General features: G+C 27.5%; 1 protein-coding gene across 1 annotated transcript in view; it reads right to left on the bottom strand.

Moving 5' to 3' along the window:
• Positions 1 to 16,513, bottom strand: part of LOC113373772 — a gene marked incomplete at its 5' end in the record, with an annotated part of 28,468 nt that extends 11,955 nt beyond the window's left edge. Inside the window, 1 exon segment of the mRNA XM_026614049.1 lies at positions 16,442 to 16,513.
• Positions 16,514 to 16,757: the final 244 nt, after the last annotated feature.

The raw sequence follows: 16,757 nt of genomic DNA, 5'->3' as shown, positions 1-16,757 counted from the left end.
ATTAGATAATGTTACAATATTTATAATAATCTATTTGAAAACATTCAGTATTCCTCAAACATTTCGTTACGGTACTGGAAGTTCCAGCAATTTGCCTTAAGGCACGATGCCATACACCCCACTAGTTAATTCTTGGATAAAATATGATCAAAGCATTAGAAAATCCCATTCCACATATCAAAATAAAATATTCCTACATGGTTCTGTTTAGTTGTAGTATAATATTTCGTAATCTTTCTGCAATATTTCGCAAAACTGTATGTTCGATACTTCCAAGTCGTATATTCAATATTTATTGTATTGTATAATACAACCGCACTGGCATTTGACCTTTCAATACTGGTGGCAAAAACTGCAGCAACATTATTGCATTGATGGAGAGAAATGCAATGTAAAACGCTAAATTCTGCAACACGAAGATAAAATTACACAAAGAACAGGTGTTATTAAATTAAAAGAATGTTCGAAAAAAGATATTTATGTGCGGTCTGCAAGATAGAAGAGGAAGGCGAAATTTAATTATAAAGATGCACATTATTGTTAGGCCTAAAAGTCAAAATTCTTCTTTGGTTTTCCAATATTTTATTTGTCATAATAATTTTTAGAAATCCTCCCGGAATTTCCAATTTATCTTGCGTGATGGGAAATTTACTGCTTCCAATAGGTTTTTCTTTTTTCAAAACTGATATTTCCATACAAATTGAATAGTATGCAATACCATCGTGACGATAACGAATTTCAACCTTAAGTACCTTTTCTTGCTTTTATTATTATTTTATGTATTAATTTGGCATCCAATCAATAAAAAATAATATACATTTCACATTTAGGAAAATTTCATACTAGCAAAAATTCACAAAATAGAGATTCAAGATTCAAGATTCAAGACATTTAGCCACATATGGCCACATATACCATGTTTAGGTATATTTTTTCATTAATTCAATTTATTATAAGAAATGTTCATCATAATTTGAGATCATAATTATCTTCTTCTTTTATCCAGGACATGGGTGAGGTTTGAACCCGGCACCTTACGGTTACAAGATCGGGCATTCTTAAGTTATTATGCAGGAATTGAATTTGTCATATGTCCCTGATATAACCTATTGATAAATCTAAAACATTAGTCTATGTCACCTGTAACCTTCTGGAATAGATAAGCTTAGCGATATCAGTTATTTGCGCAGACGATTACATATGTTTCATTGGTATATTACGTTGATTAGATAGTATATACTTAATTTTCCTTCATTTAATTTATTTATCACGTCAAACTTTAATCAATTTAGTGCACATTTACTTCCTGATATAAATAATATATCAGAATTCGAGTTTGAGTTCAACTCAGCTCACGGAGCAGCCCTAGGGTAGAGCACCCATTATTATTATTTATATCAGAATTATATTCATTTCTACTATATCTTTGCATTTTTATTCTATGTTTGAAAACTAATTACTACAACACCAGACATAAACTTGCAAAAGATCCCAGAATAAAATGTTTGAGCTCCTTCAATTTAAAAAGTACAAAAATTATTTCGTGGATATCAGATAAGGATTTTATAATACATTTGTTAATAATATAAATAATTGAGAAGGTTACTTCTATAGTTTTGAAAATATTCTAAACGGATTTATGTAGAGTAATAAATCATATCAATTAAAAACTAGTTGAAAGTGGCATTTAGCCTTAAGGCAAGTTGTATGAACTTCCCGAAATGTGTAATAATTGATTTAGTCAACCGAATTTGAGATTTAGATATTTAGATAAAATTTTCAACTATTTATTTGGATAATAATTTTATAGCTATCAATTGAATCTAAATATTCCTATTTCCAATTGATCTCAGAAATATTTATGATATCTGTAATTATATTTCATAGTGCACAGCACTAGTGCTTGTATTTCCTAAAATTAGTACCTAATTATTATAAATTTTAATGAATTGATAATTATTTAACATCACATAACAAAGGCAATTTTAAACACCAATTTTGGCATATAATTAAACTACTTGCCGTAGAAATGTAAAAGATTAGTATGCTGTTCAAGACCATGCTATCTAACATAAAAAGTTTTATTAGAATTTTTTTTTTCAACAGTTAATTACAAAATATCGGCTCGACCGATCTTTGTCAAAAACTAATCAGCACAACTCCCAAACAATATCTTTCGAATAGTTTTTGATATTTTAAAATCGGTTCAATATTTTTGGCTAAAACGTGGACGGAAAATTTTTCACTTTTCTGTTAATTACAAAAAATTTCATTAAATGGCTTTTAAATTTTTAAAATGGACTCAATTGTTTTTGAGAAAACATCGATAAAAGGTCCAAAAAACGCGACCAATTTTTTTAAAAATAATACTAGAAATAAGGTATTCAGGCAGAGTCTGAATTATAAAAACAGGCTGACTGAATATCCTGATAGTCTGGCAAGAAAGTTGTTAGATTAAATTTTTTTAATAAAGAATATTTTTTTGACTACTAAAAAATAAAAATCAATTTGTCATTTTCTATTTGTACTATAATTACTATTAAGGACTGTATTATTGAACTTGTTCTTAGTCAGTATAGACTCTATACTTTAACAATATAAAGCTCTATAATATAGAGTAAAGAATTTTTTGGAACTTTATGAGCATTTAATTTATGTTCTTTTTTATTTAATTTATTATGATCAAGCAAATGAGTAAAGGAATTAAGGTATATTATAAAAATAAGCTTACTGAATATACTGATAGCCTGGCAAAAAAGTTGTTAGATCAATTTCATAAAGAAATGTAAAAATCATACTTTAAATCTAGTAATAAATAAAAATCCTGTTTATGTTTTTCTTTCTCATTATCAATGTTAAGGGCTGCATTATTGGACTTGTTCTTAGTCACTTTTATGTAGATGGATGACCAAGCACATTACCTAAATTATATATTGTAAAATAAAAATATGAATTAAAATTAATGTTTCTATTATTATATAATATTATATTGATCAATAAACATTTTGTTTCGCATATTGACGAGACGCATTTGGATTTTAAGACGCAGTATTAAATTAATGTCCAAGCGTAGGTTTATAGTCTGTTCCATATTGTCGTTTCCTATTTTATTTCTCAATGCTAACGACTTTAATTAACTGGTCCACATATATAAATATACCGTCATATCTTCATACAACTTGGAATACATCAGTATACTTGTATGTAGAAGATGGTTTAATGTGCTCAATCAATTTTAAATTAAAGCAAGGGCATATACTTTGTGAATTCGACTGAATATTGATGAGGTATTTTTAAAGATATTACTCTGCGATGTGATGTAATTCTAATATAAGGAGGAAATTTTAGGCTATTATAGCCTAAAAAATAGTAATATTATATAGATATATTATTGTGAAAGTTTTCACATGTGGAAGCTTATAGCACTGAATTTAAAGAAGAGACAAGTATGTTATTTATATTAATATCATTTTAAAATGCATTAAGAAGCACTAGTTTGAATTTTTTTTATCAATTTCATTGCTTTCACGCTAACTTTTAACAAAATATTAAAATTTGTACAGATCAAATAGCATATAGAAAGGATGTAGAGATACTTTTTTCAAGAATACTATTAGGAAAACTTACTCTGATAGTAAGACTTTTGTAGCTTTTAAGAAAACATTAAAATTTGTACAGAACAAGTCGCATAAAGAAAGGGTGTAGAGATACTTTTTTCAAAAATACTATTAGGAAAACTTACTCTGATAGTAAGACTTTTGTAGCTTTTAAGAAAACATTAAAATTTGTACAGATCAATTCGCATAAAGAAAGGGGCTAGAGATACTTTTTACGAAAATACTATTGGGAAAACTTACTCTGTTAATAGGATTTATATTCATTATTTATAACTCACTATGTTGGTAAGGTTTATACCCATTAATTAAAATAATTACTTTTACTTACTGCCTTTTATTATACTTTATTAGAAAGTAAGGTGGTATAGTTATTTTTTTTGGAAAATTTTTCGTTCCTCTTTTTTGTCACAATTATGTCATAACTTTTATATTCTAAATACTTATTATTGTTTTCAACGACAGATATAATGGGTACTATACCTACGGGGAAATATCCAAACAAAGACAAAATGTTTTGTATATATAGGTTGCAAAAAAAATCAAGTAGGTACCAATTTTATATGTTTACGTAAATCTTTTTTGAATGAAAAAATTGGTTAGAGTTATTTTTCATATTATTATTGGGTGAAATATACTATCAGAATCTTAGTTTGAATGATGATCCCTAAGGCAAAGAAAATTTATATTTATTTTTTCTTTGATAATCACGAATTTTTTTCCTAAAATATAAAACACTTATTTTCTAAACATCAAAAGGCTCTTGAAAAATAAAGAGAGAGTTATTTTAATTACACAAAATTATTTTTCTAGATGTAAATTTCTGACCAGAAGCACTTTTAATATAAAATGTGTTTTGTTAATTGTAAAATGCTGAATAAACTTTGTTATTATTCGAAACAAGAAATTATTTAAAATCAACTACACTGCCTTTCACTATATGTTATATTTTGTCGAATAATTTCACACCGGAAGATAATAAATTTAATTACTATAATACAAGGAACCTGTGTCGATCACGAATCAATTTGAATTATGTAATGAAATATATATATATATATATATATATATATAATGCCTTTACATCTAAGTTTAATCTAAAGCACTTTTCCTTGCAAAAATTTCACTTTAATCACTCATTTTTTGTATGAAAAAAATTTGTATGGCTCTTTTTCTTTAATATGGATTTATGGCAATATCATACTTTTATAGCATCTTTAAAACCGAAGAATTTTGTGAAATTCGTTTCATTTTAGTATTCAATCCATTCAAATGTTTAAGCTAATTAGTTATTCAGAATACCTTGAATGAGTCCTTGAACAATTCTGCAATGTGTATCGTCAGATTGATAAGTATGTAAATGAAAAAAATGTTTGCATTTTTTGTTAGGTTGTTATTTTTATTTTATTAATTTTTTTCTCAAATTAAACTGATTTCCAAATTATCAATATTTTGCATTCAATCGTAGACTAATCTACTAACAATCAAGCTCTATCTTTATTTTTTGTAAAATATTTTGAAGTCTAAGATGCATTGAACTGTTTCTAGGTGATTTTACTATATGTATACGATTCTGTATATATGTAAAATGTGCATATATAATTATTTCACATTTTAAATGCTAATAGTACGGTGGTATAGAAATAATTTAATGACAGGCACTTATTAAATATTTTTACCGATAGCACATTTACAGGAAAACGTATAATAGAAAAAGCTCTCGTGAATATATTACTCAAGATTCAATGATATAAAGATACAAATAATGCAACTTTTTCCATTAATTCATTTCCAAAAAAATTGGAGTATTTTTTTCAAACAGATGTTGATCGTACATGGCCTACGCTTATTTGGCAGTAAATTCAATATTAATTTATTTTTATTAAAATCACTCTAGCATTTAGCCATTTACTCGAATATTCTAGTTCATTTTGATTTATACTCAATTTTTTTAATTCTATTTTTGAGCCATTTAAATTTTTACTACTTCTTCCTTAGACAGCTGTGCTCGAAGTGTATATTTACTTAGAAATATATTTTCTATCTACATTTTGAATTAAAAACTGATATAGAAACTGCTTGATATCAGGGTGTACGTAGAGCAAAAATTGAACCCGCAACCTTGTGGTTGGAAAGGTACTTGATGATAACTTTACGCTCCTTATAAAATTTTGAAAGGATTTTAAAAGCACACATTTTATTAATTATAATACAACTTGTTTTATTTTGAGAAAGGAATTTCAGAAAATAAACAATATATTTTTGTATACATTGTGATTAAATGTTTTATAAGTCGCTCATTTTTACATAAAATATTACTATAAGGTGACCATAAGTCCTGGATTGACCGGGACAGTTCCAAATTTCCAACGAAATTAATAGATGAATTAACAAAAATTATGAAAAAAACTAACAATGGTAAATTTTTCAAAATATTTATGAATAAAATTGAATAGAATATTATATAAGACTCAAAAGCGAGAATAACACATAGATCGATATAAGATATAATATCATAGATGAAAAAGTATGACATATAATCGAGTAATAAAGATCTTACTGAAAGTCCGCAATTCTTATAAAAATATATATATATAAAACTGTTATTATATCCCGTATTAGCATAACTAAAAATTGCCAGCCCGGTTTTGACTTTGAAAAATATGGTCACCTTACTATTATAGTAAAGTATTTTTCTTTTTGATTATACATTTTTCATACTCACTTTGAAAAACAAAAATTTTATAAATAAAAATATTGCAACAATTTACGATAATTTTTGTAAAAAAATGCAACAATCTATAATCCTTGTGAGTTTCTGATAATAATTTCATATTACTGTATCAATTTTTTTCTATAGCAATGATTGCTTATTCGTTATCTATAGCAAATTTTGTACAATTTGTAATTCTCTGAAATATGAAATGAATCATAAAATATTTTGTTTATAAATTGCGTTATTTATGTGATTCGAATATTTCATATATGTTGCTACCGCCGAAGAACATTCGTTGGGCACCTGCTTTTTCAGGTGTCATTGACTGCTAAAACAATAGAGTACATTTAAACGAAAGATTCAAGAAATTACTACTGATATTTTATTCGAGCAATAATAATATCTTTATTCGAGCAATAATAATATCCATTTTCACTTGAAAATTTTGCAGAAAAAAAAGTTGTTTCCAAAATATGGAAAATAGCCGGTTATTTAAATTTAGTCAACGATTTACCACTAGCGTTTCTATTATGATAAATGAATATAAGCATGAGATGACCTTTTCATCTTCGTGTTTAATATGTGTTCGTGTAATTTATGGGCAAATAACGCAATACACATATATTTAGAATGGTTCGCTAATATGATGCAACAAGTACGGGTCTCACAATATTCCATTATCGTTTGTATATAAACATTTGTCCGCGACAAACAGGGCAGACAAACGTAATATTGATTTGAACAAGTTTTGTAAAAAATCAAATGGGACAAAAACATATCAGCCAAAATGTTCTAGTAGTTTTATCACAAAATAAAGAGATGGTTAACACAAGGAAGCAAAATTATTTGTCGTTCGTTCAAACAATTTTAACAGTGCTGAACAATTTTACCAAATAAAATGAAAAAGCCATCAAAAGAGAGTAAAGCTCTTTCATTTATCATAGCAGTATAGTGTTCTTTATAATACTCCTTATTAGTTTGATTATTTTGCTTAACTAGTGGTGTATAGCATCGTGCCTTAAGGCAAATTGCTGCAACTTCCTGTACTAGAAATAAATATTTGAGAAAAGAAAATCAGTAGTCAATAAATATTGATCAATCATTAATAACATTTGTTTTAAAAATTTTCAAATAGATAATTATAATCACTATATATTTTATCGTTCACAAACGACCCATCATAAATCTATCTGAATATATAATTCTTACATTTTCAAACTGAATTGTATATTTAAAATTAATATTTGAAGTATAACTTTGTAAGAATCGAATGTTTTTTGAATCATTCAAATCGGTTGATTCGTGTGCCCGAAATCGTAGACGAAAAATTGTATCCAAACATACACACACACGCACACATACATCCATTTTTTAAAGTATGCCACAATGTTCAGAAACCTTCAAAACGTGAAGACATTGTATCTGAAAACAAGTGAGTAAAATAAGCTAATTACCGGCAAAAGAGTTTTGGTGCTAATCAACTGATATAGATAAAATTAAGCTCTATTTGTGTATCTTAGCCTAACTTTTCATTTCACTAGTGACTTTATTCATAATATATTTAAAAATACTTAAATAAAAATACTAATATTTGAATTTGATGAATTGTACTTTAAACTATTTTTATTTATCTCAATACTACATTGTTGTCCGTCAGATATTCATACTTTGTTTGAATTAAAAACTTTCTATAAGTAATAAAATTCATTAGGTTTCGAAATTTATAATTTACTAACTAAAGTATATGTTCTCAAACTATTATTATTAACTTAATTTCTTTAATAATTGACTAATTTTAGAGCGCTATTTTCTTCTATTACTTCTTTGATAAATATCTGAGCAGTGCAATATATAAACATTTTAGCTCCCAATTTAATATTTTATTGTAATAATTATATAAATTTTACCAATAATAATCTATTTTATTTGAAGAAATTTATTTATTTAGTTGGAAGTCTCAATTCTTAGAAACTTTAAGAACTGGAATTCTTATATCTAGTGGAACTTTTAGAGGGGTACAATCAGGGCCGGATTTAGAAATTTGGCGCCCCGGGGCACTGACAAAATGCCGCCCCATCCCTGAAATTTTACGAACTTTCGAACTTTTTTTTAAAGCAATCGCCCTGCTTCGGCTACGAGGTACAAGATATAGAAGCGCGTAAGCGCCGCGTCGCAGTCTAACGGATAAACAATGTTACAGAACTTATATAAATGCAAACAAAATTTATACTTATTATTATAATATCTTTAAAATATCTGATAATTTAATGTGCATATGTCTTATAATCACTTTTGTCCGCCAAATGTTTCTTTTTCAAATTTTTTTATTGGATCATCGAAACCGCTAAACCTGCTCCCCACAGATTTAAGCAGTTATTTATTCTGCAAATTTTTTTTGAATGTTATTGGACGCTTTCTTCTCAAAAACTAAATTATCATTTTCAGTTGGACCTGCCTTAACCAATAACTAATCAGCACGTCTCCTTATCAATAGGAATTGAATCATAAATCGGTTGATCCGTGCTCTCGAAATCGACTTGAATAATTAAAAAACATTAGATTTGTATTGATGAGCAGACGTGCTGATTAGCTTTTGGTACAGGCAATTACGAAAAATGGTAATTGAGTTTCAATATTTTTTCTCTTTTTTGCAAAAAGTTCATAATTTTCGAAAAATTTGAAAATACAAAAAATGTGTTTTATGTCTTTTTTTTCATTTTTCTATAAAATTGAAAGCTCTTTATAAAATGCAATTTTCAGTAGGGGATGTTTCAGTAATTTGTCTTAAGGCACAAAGCCATGAGTCACTGGTTTAAATTTTTTTTCGACGCTATAAGCTTGGAAGTATACGTCATTTTAAGAGGGCTCGAGAACTGAAGAACTTATTTTTCTTAAACTTTCAGCTTGTTTACGGATCTTTATATTAGCCAAATTGCCAAATTTGATAACTTATTAACCAGTGTGATAATTTACGTTCGGAGAAGGAGGCAAGGCAAAATAATAAATTTTAGTTATCGTTTATTTCAACCCAAAATTTGCATTGCATTCGTATTATGTTTTGTTAATTGTATTTCTTGAAATAAAAAATGTTGTTAAAAAAAGTTGATTATATTGTATAGATTTTTTTTCTCACTATCCAAATTTTGCCGCCCCCCAAAATTTGCCGCCCTGGGCAGTAGCCCCGATTGCCCCTACTGTAAATCCAGCACTGGGTACAATATGGGATCTATGTGATATTTGTCTTTGTGCATTTATACAACTAGTGACAACCATTATTTGAAAAAGAATAATTTAGAATGGCATATAAATATCAGACAATTATGTAATTAAAATAAATTATAACCCATTCCATAAAAGCTCGTTTAAAAATATACCTCAATTTTTCTTCTGGTTTTTGTAAAATGACATAGATGGTAAAGGCCAAGTAGATCCATAATTGATATTTAAGCTACAAATTTTGCTAATATGACTGTGTACAATTATTAACACGAAACCTGCGATTTGTCAGCACTGAATCTTACGTTTTCTCAGATTTACAATTGGAAAGTGAGTTGTTGTGTACGTATACACAATGCGGCCATCCGCTTAGAACATATTTCAACTATAGGAGAATAAATATTATAGGTCAACTTACGAACATCTACGCGTATTTTAAACAAAAAACGGAAGCGTTTCTATAGGCTCTTACTATGATTTCACTTGCAAAATGATGATTATTATCATTATTATTTATGCTATATAGGTAAAACGTACTGCCACTATTTCAATAAATATTGATAAATTATAACAAAATGCATGAAGTTTATAATTCATGATTCCTCATCAACATGTTTTCAAGTGAAATTAGCGCCTCCTCAGCAATGCTGCCTCGTGCTAAGAAATCATCAGTATTAGAGGAATTCTGATACCAAATTTTTGTATGAAATAGAGATAGGCTAATCTTTAAGTTGTATTCTAAAAATCCAAGTAGTTAAAAGTATCATCACAACAACATTTTAATTGGTAGTACTGCCCTAAGGCAGGTCTGTGAGGGCAAAAAGGAAACTGCAACTTGATTAATGAAAGAAATAGTGTGAGAGTTTTTTTGATTTCCATTTCACATTGCAAAATGGGCTTATTTTTAATTGAAAATATATTTTGATCTATATTTTCAATTTAAAATGGGCATCACGCTGCTTGATGTCAGATTGCCTGAGCATATAGGACTCTTAAGTTGTAAACATATTTCGATCTATATTTTCAAATAAAAGCTGAAGCTCTAACCAGTAAGCCACGGGAAACCCTAAATTTTAAGGAAACAGAAATTAAGTTGTAATTGTAATTCAAAGTAAATGTATATTAAATTTTATCAAATTTAACAGAATCTCATTCCCATACTTTATGTTATTACCACATCAGCAATTTGGGAAATACTTGTAAGTACTGATAAATGAAGCTTTTTATAATACCGGAATATCATTTTTCCATAAAATGACGTTTTAGCATAGAATTGCAACAGAGTCGCATAAATATTTCAAAATTTCAAATTTCTTAAATAAATATTCCGTTATCTATAATTGTTATGATTCACATACTCGTCATGAAGTCGTATGACGAGTATCTACTCTTATGCTTACAAACTCTCGGTCACGTAGAATGTATTATGATTCCGATGATCTTAGGCTGAAGTGGATAGTTATGATAGATTTTGAAAATTATTTTAATGTTTAAACATGAGATAAAAGTTGTATCTTTCTACAATATTCGTATTAAATTTTGTAGTACATTTGTGCAAGAAACCAAACATTTGAATAACGTTTTTATATTAGAAGTTTAATTGGCGCCTTAGGGGGCGTATATTGTTCACGTGATCGTTTTTTCAGGGATTTTTGGACCCCCTTCCCCTTTGGTGATACGTGGTGATATTCAAAATTACCCCTCTCCCTCATCAAACATTACGTGTATTTTTAGTTACAAAAAAATGTAATTTTTTTTATTTTATTTTGGAAATGTTTGGATTTTTTTAAATAAAAAATTATGTAAAAGATAAATACGCGTGATTTTTTATCAAACCTCTCCTTCTTCTGAATACCACACGAGATTAATGGACTCCCCCTTAGTATGAGTATCATGGCATGTATACTGTTTCTCTGCTATCAACTCGGAGCCAAATTATGGTAACACAAAAGAAGGAACCCTATTGGGGCACTATTCACTCCACAGAGAGCAAAGTTCTAGGCAGTTTATCATCAGTCTTATTGTTAATTATAGAGCAGTCTCTATTTTGTCTCAATAAATTTTCAATTTAATATACTGTCTCTATTCATTATACTGTCTCAATTCTGTCTCAATCTACAATTTGCATAACTTATAACTTTTAAGAATACTCCTTTTTTGAATACTCCTCGATTGAAAGCTCTAACAAAAGCTCTGATACAACTTGTATAGAACCCATTCACAAGATCCATAAAACAAAACGTCACTGCAGCATGAGACAATTATAGTTTTGAATCGATTAGAAGTCTTGGCTCAACCAAAAAGCTTTACAGGTTACCAGAGGCTAAATTCAAACTTATACCATATTATAATAAGCTGCTCCTTTATAAAACACACAATTATGCCAATTTGGTGCTATGAATATTAATTAATGGTTAGTGCACATAAAACCAACATAGATATAATATAATACAAAAATTTCAGAACATAGTCTTCAAAATCATGGAGTACTATAATATGCTCCTAATTGGCTGAAAAATTAGTCTGGATTTGCACAAACAGAAGCCTGCAAAAACAACCTCAAATGGTTTAAAAAGTGGTTCTAAAATCAACACAGTAATAAACCAGATCGTACTATAAAGTGTAGGAAAAAAGCAACTTTTTTGAACACAATTATGAAATGCAAAGAAAACTTGATTGGATCCCATAGAAAAAAGAGTGTCTCCTGCATAATATCAACTAAGGACGCAGATGATTGGCAACTTGATGACTGAAAGCCGAAGTTTAAAATATGGAAACATAGAAGAAAATGTCTGAAAAGTACAATATTTAATCCATCAATGAACCAGTAGAGAGAAAATAATAAAAAAATGTGAAGCTCTCAGCATATATGTGTATACATTTCTCAGCCATGTGGTATGCTTACAAAAATATAATTGTGCAGTATAAACAATTGCAATAAAAAATGAGTCTCAATCAATTCAAATAAATATTTACTCTACGAACAAATTGTGAGTAATGCTTCAGCTGGAACATGAGTCAGAGTATTCGCAATTCCAAACGTACGTGTGATATACATAGTTTATTCCTTTGCTTATTATTAAACAAAATTCTTCTTCGAATTGCACGTCTTCTTGTGACATCAATATTTTATTATATTAGTGACAATGTGGCAAGCTCATTATGAAATTAGTTCAATGGCGTTCGATGCGGTTTATATGAGAGATGGATTATATCATATATTTAGACATAATATATTTCATATTTGCACACATATTTTGGTATAAAAAAAGTTCTATCGATTGGCAATTAATTTAAACTACTGTGCTGCTCTATCAAATTTTACAATTGAACAATTTAAGTACCTTCAAAATACAAGAAGCAATATGATTTTTATTTATATAGATAAAAATATCATAATCAACATCATGCAAAGCTAGTGAAGAAAAGAGAAAATATTATTTATTATATCACTCCTTTTGGAGTCATTGCTTAACAATTAATATAATTACAAAAAAGATGCAAGAAATTTCCAGTACAGCATAATATCTAATATAACATGATTCGAATTGTTTTTGATAGTATTTTGATGTGTTGTGATGGGGAAATGTGAATGTGTCTATAATAGATTCAAGTTTCACCTGCGACAAGAGAAAGCACAAAGCAATCCAGCACAACGTGGGTACTGACTGTTTGCGCAAGTGTACGGGAAATCAAGGGCAAACGGCTCACTTTTAGTAGTAAATGTAGAATATAATTTGTAATAGTTGAAAAATTGATTAAACGAAAAAATATGAATAATATCTGAAATCTCAGAAATTATTATGCTTTGATCTGCAGGAAACTAAATTGATTCTAATAAATTTCACTTTATTGCTAATGGCATTAATTAGAGTAGAATGACATGAAATGGCATAAAATAAAAAATAATGGCATAAAATGTAATATGGAATGAACATGAATGGAATGGCATAAAATGGTATAGAGCAGCAGAAAACGGAATATAATGGCATAAAAAGGAATAGAATGTGTAGATGGATAGAATGGCATAAAATAAAAATCACATCAAAAATATGGCATCAAATGGAATGGAGTGACATAAGCCTAATGAAATGGAAAAGTATGGCATGAAATGTAATAGATTTAGGCAACTCTAATCTTTATTTGTTAGTAAGAACCATTGATGAAAATATGTGAATAACATCTAAAATCTCAGAAATTATTATAACTTTTTAATTAGAAGGCAACTATTATATAAATGAATTTAATCAATAAATAGATTTAAAAGTCCGTAAAAATAACGAATTTGAAATTACAAGATTGTAATATAAGCTTTTATGCATAAATATATATACAACTTTAATGTTAATTAAACCTTGCAATTATTTTAAATTACCATACCTTTACATAATTTTTTTTAAATTATTAAAATTTGAATTGAATAAGTAAACTATCAAAATCGAGAGTATCTCAATATTTAATGTATAGAGAAAAAATTATTTACAAAATTATATTTTATATTTCATATGATGTATTTGCTATTTTTGTTCATAACACTTTTCTTTAAGTTATTTTTTATTATGTACTATTTTTATATACAATTTCTATTTTTTCTTCATTTTTAAATATTTTGGTATTGTTTATAAAATTATTTTCTTGATTGTTACTTGGTTGACGGTGGTAGAAAGTATACATACTAATTTCAAAAAAAGGTTCTAATATAAAAAAGTATTAAGATATTGTGTGATCAAGATTTCAAAATAATTGTATGTATCATTCCATATTAATTGTATCATTTCATATTAACATGAGTGATGTTACTGTGAAAAAATGGCTTGACTGCTTAAGCAGAAATATTATAATTTACGCTTATTAAGCATTATTTATTCATAATTAAACTTAAATCTTAAGAATTATTTTACACATTATATTTACATATGTTTTAATAAAATGCTCATTCTGTGACTTTTCAATGTACTACCTTAATGTGTAATATATGTCGTTTTACCCCATAGTTCCCTAAATTTCATGAACTACGTACTAGTAAAAGAACATATAGAGAATTTCTCTTTAATTAATCCAATTCTTCGATATGACACATACAGAACAACACACACGGTGCGGAACACACGCATATCTATTTGGATAAAACATATGAAGATTTGTAAGGCAACGGAAAATTTTATACTTTTATATGAAATAATAGGATCTTGACTAGAAACAAACAATAAGTGGAAACAGAAATTTGAGGTTTATGACCTTGGCAATATAGAAATTAGCTGGGACTTCTTGTCTTATGTACAAATATTTTTTTACCAAAAATTTTTTGAAAAAAAAATTGATTATTATGTTTTTACCTCTTTTTTTAGATCTGTATTTTTTAACACTAAGCAACGTACCGGACTAAGATAAAACATGTAAAAAACAAATATTTGCAAATATACTACAATAATCAAAATGGTCTGTGTTAGTAATTTGCAAAAATTTGGTACGGAAATCTAAATTATATTATATTAGTGCGGCCCTATAATATCAATATAAACATAAAATATCTGTTAATATTTATTTCATTAATTTGTAACTCTTGATTAGGTAAATTAAGTAAATATATTAACTTTATATTCATTTTTATTTTCTTCAAATATATAATTTTGAATGTTCACCCTATTAGTTTTTTAGTTTTTTTTTTATTATTATCTGATTTTTTTTATTATTTATTTATATATTATTTTCATATCTCAGTCAGGCAGGTGTTAAAAGGTTATTCGAGAGAATCTTATTAATCATATTACAATTTCAACAGTTTTCATATATTTGTACAAAATCCAACAGTTTTCTGGGTCTGTCGCCTAAATAACAACTTTTTGAAAAAATATTTGCTAATACACCTTTTCCTAATTAATATCATTTCTTAGAAAAGAGAATAAATTCACAGAGCAAAAATAAATATTTGTGGTCTATAGATTATAGTATAAGAAACAACAATATATGAGGTAAGAAAATCCTTGGGTACAAAAATTGAAGAGCCTGGCATAATTATGGATTTATATGCATTCGATCATGCTCTGAATATTAAAAATTTTAATCATCGTTCCTAAAAAGTTAATCAAAATACAAATCATATTCGCTGGTCATTATTCTCCCATATTTCCATACTGTCTGTAATATGCATAACGCGGTTGACATCATGTTTCTGAGAACGAATTTTTATCAAAACTTGTTGCTTTTATTGACGTGTTTTTTCAGTTTTTTTTAGTTTACTTCGAACCAGTAGAGTTCACGAGAGTTCAATAGCGAAAATAAAAAGGATCATATACACATTACTTTACGCAATGAATGAATATAGAGTTTTTTTGGATATAGAATTTGCTCTTATACAGATAAGGAAGCTAGATTTGATGAAAATCATTGGTAAAGCGTTATTTTAAAATATGTAATAAACATTTGGATAATGTTTATAAACAATTATCAATGATAATAAAAGATTTTAATAACAATAATATTTATTTAATAATTTAAATGATATCTTTTCAGCATGCATTTTAACTAATTACTTTTAGTCAAACACCTCCCCCCTTTAGGCCTCATAAGAATTTGTTTCAAACTTCTGACATTGGAGCTGCTCAAATCTCTATATTATTTTCAATTGATAATTAAAAATGAAAATTTTAAAGAATCTTATGTAATAATATTCCATGTAAAGTACTTTAATCAGAAAAAATTTAAAACTCATCCTACCCTACAGCTGCATTTACTAGCTTGTCTGCTTACTACCAAAGTAGCTTCATATTATTTTTTGAAAGTGCGCATTTGCAAATCTCCATTATCAAAAGTTTGTTTTGTAGGAAATAAGCGTGCACATATTAGCATATTATATTACAATCAATGTTATATCCTTGAAAATTAACTAACTCACCAACACATATTAGTCATAGCACTCTGCAAGCGCATGATGAATAATACAACCGACAGTGGAGGTAGAGATTTACTGAAAAATAGAAACAATAATTAGAAAATGTCAATAATTAGGCACTAGATTAAAAATAATTGATAAAAACTTGTCGATATAATATAATAATAACGTATTTATATTTTAATATATTTTCTATATTTAAAAAAACGATCAGAACTGTGTGCTCTATGACCTGTTGCAATGTTAATTCCTTAAAGACGTAAAGAACATTATTATGATTTTTAATTATAATGTGCGTTCTGTGACCTGTTGTAATCTT

This window comes from Ctenocephalides felis, unplaced genomic scaffold, assembly GCF_003426905.1.
Source record: "Ctenocephalides felis isolate EL2017-DRISC unplaced genomic scaffold, ASM342690v1 CF-g0.4_SCAFFOLD_01604, whole genome shotgun sequence".
Taxonomy (NCBI): Eukaryota; Metazoa; Arthropoda; class Insecta; order Siphonaptera; family Pulicidae; genus Ctenocephalides; species Ctenocephalides felis.
Note: the sequence above shows the minus strand (reverse complement) of the source record. Positions and strands in the feature narration are given on the sequence as shown.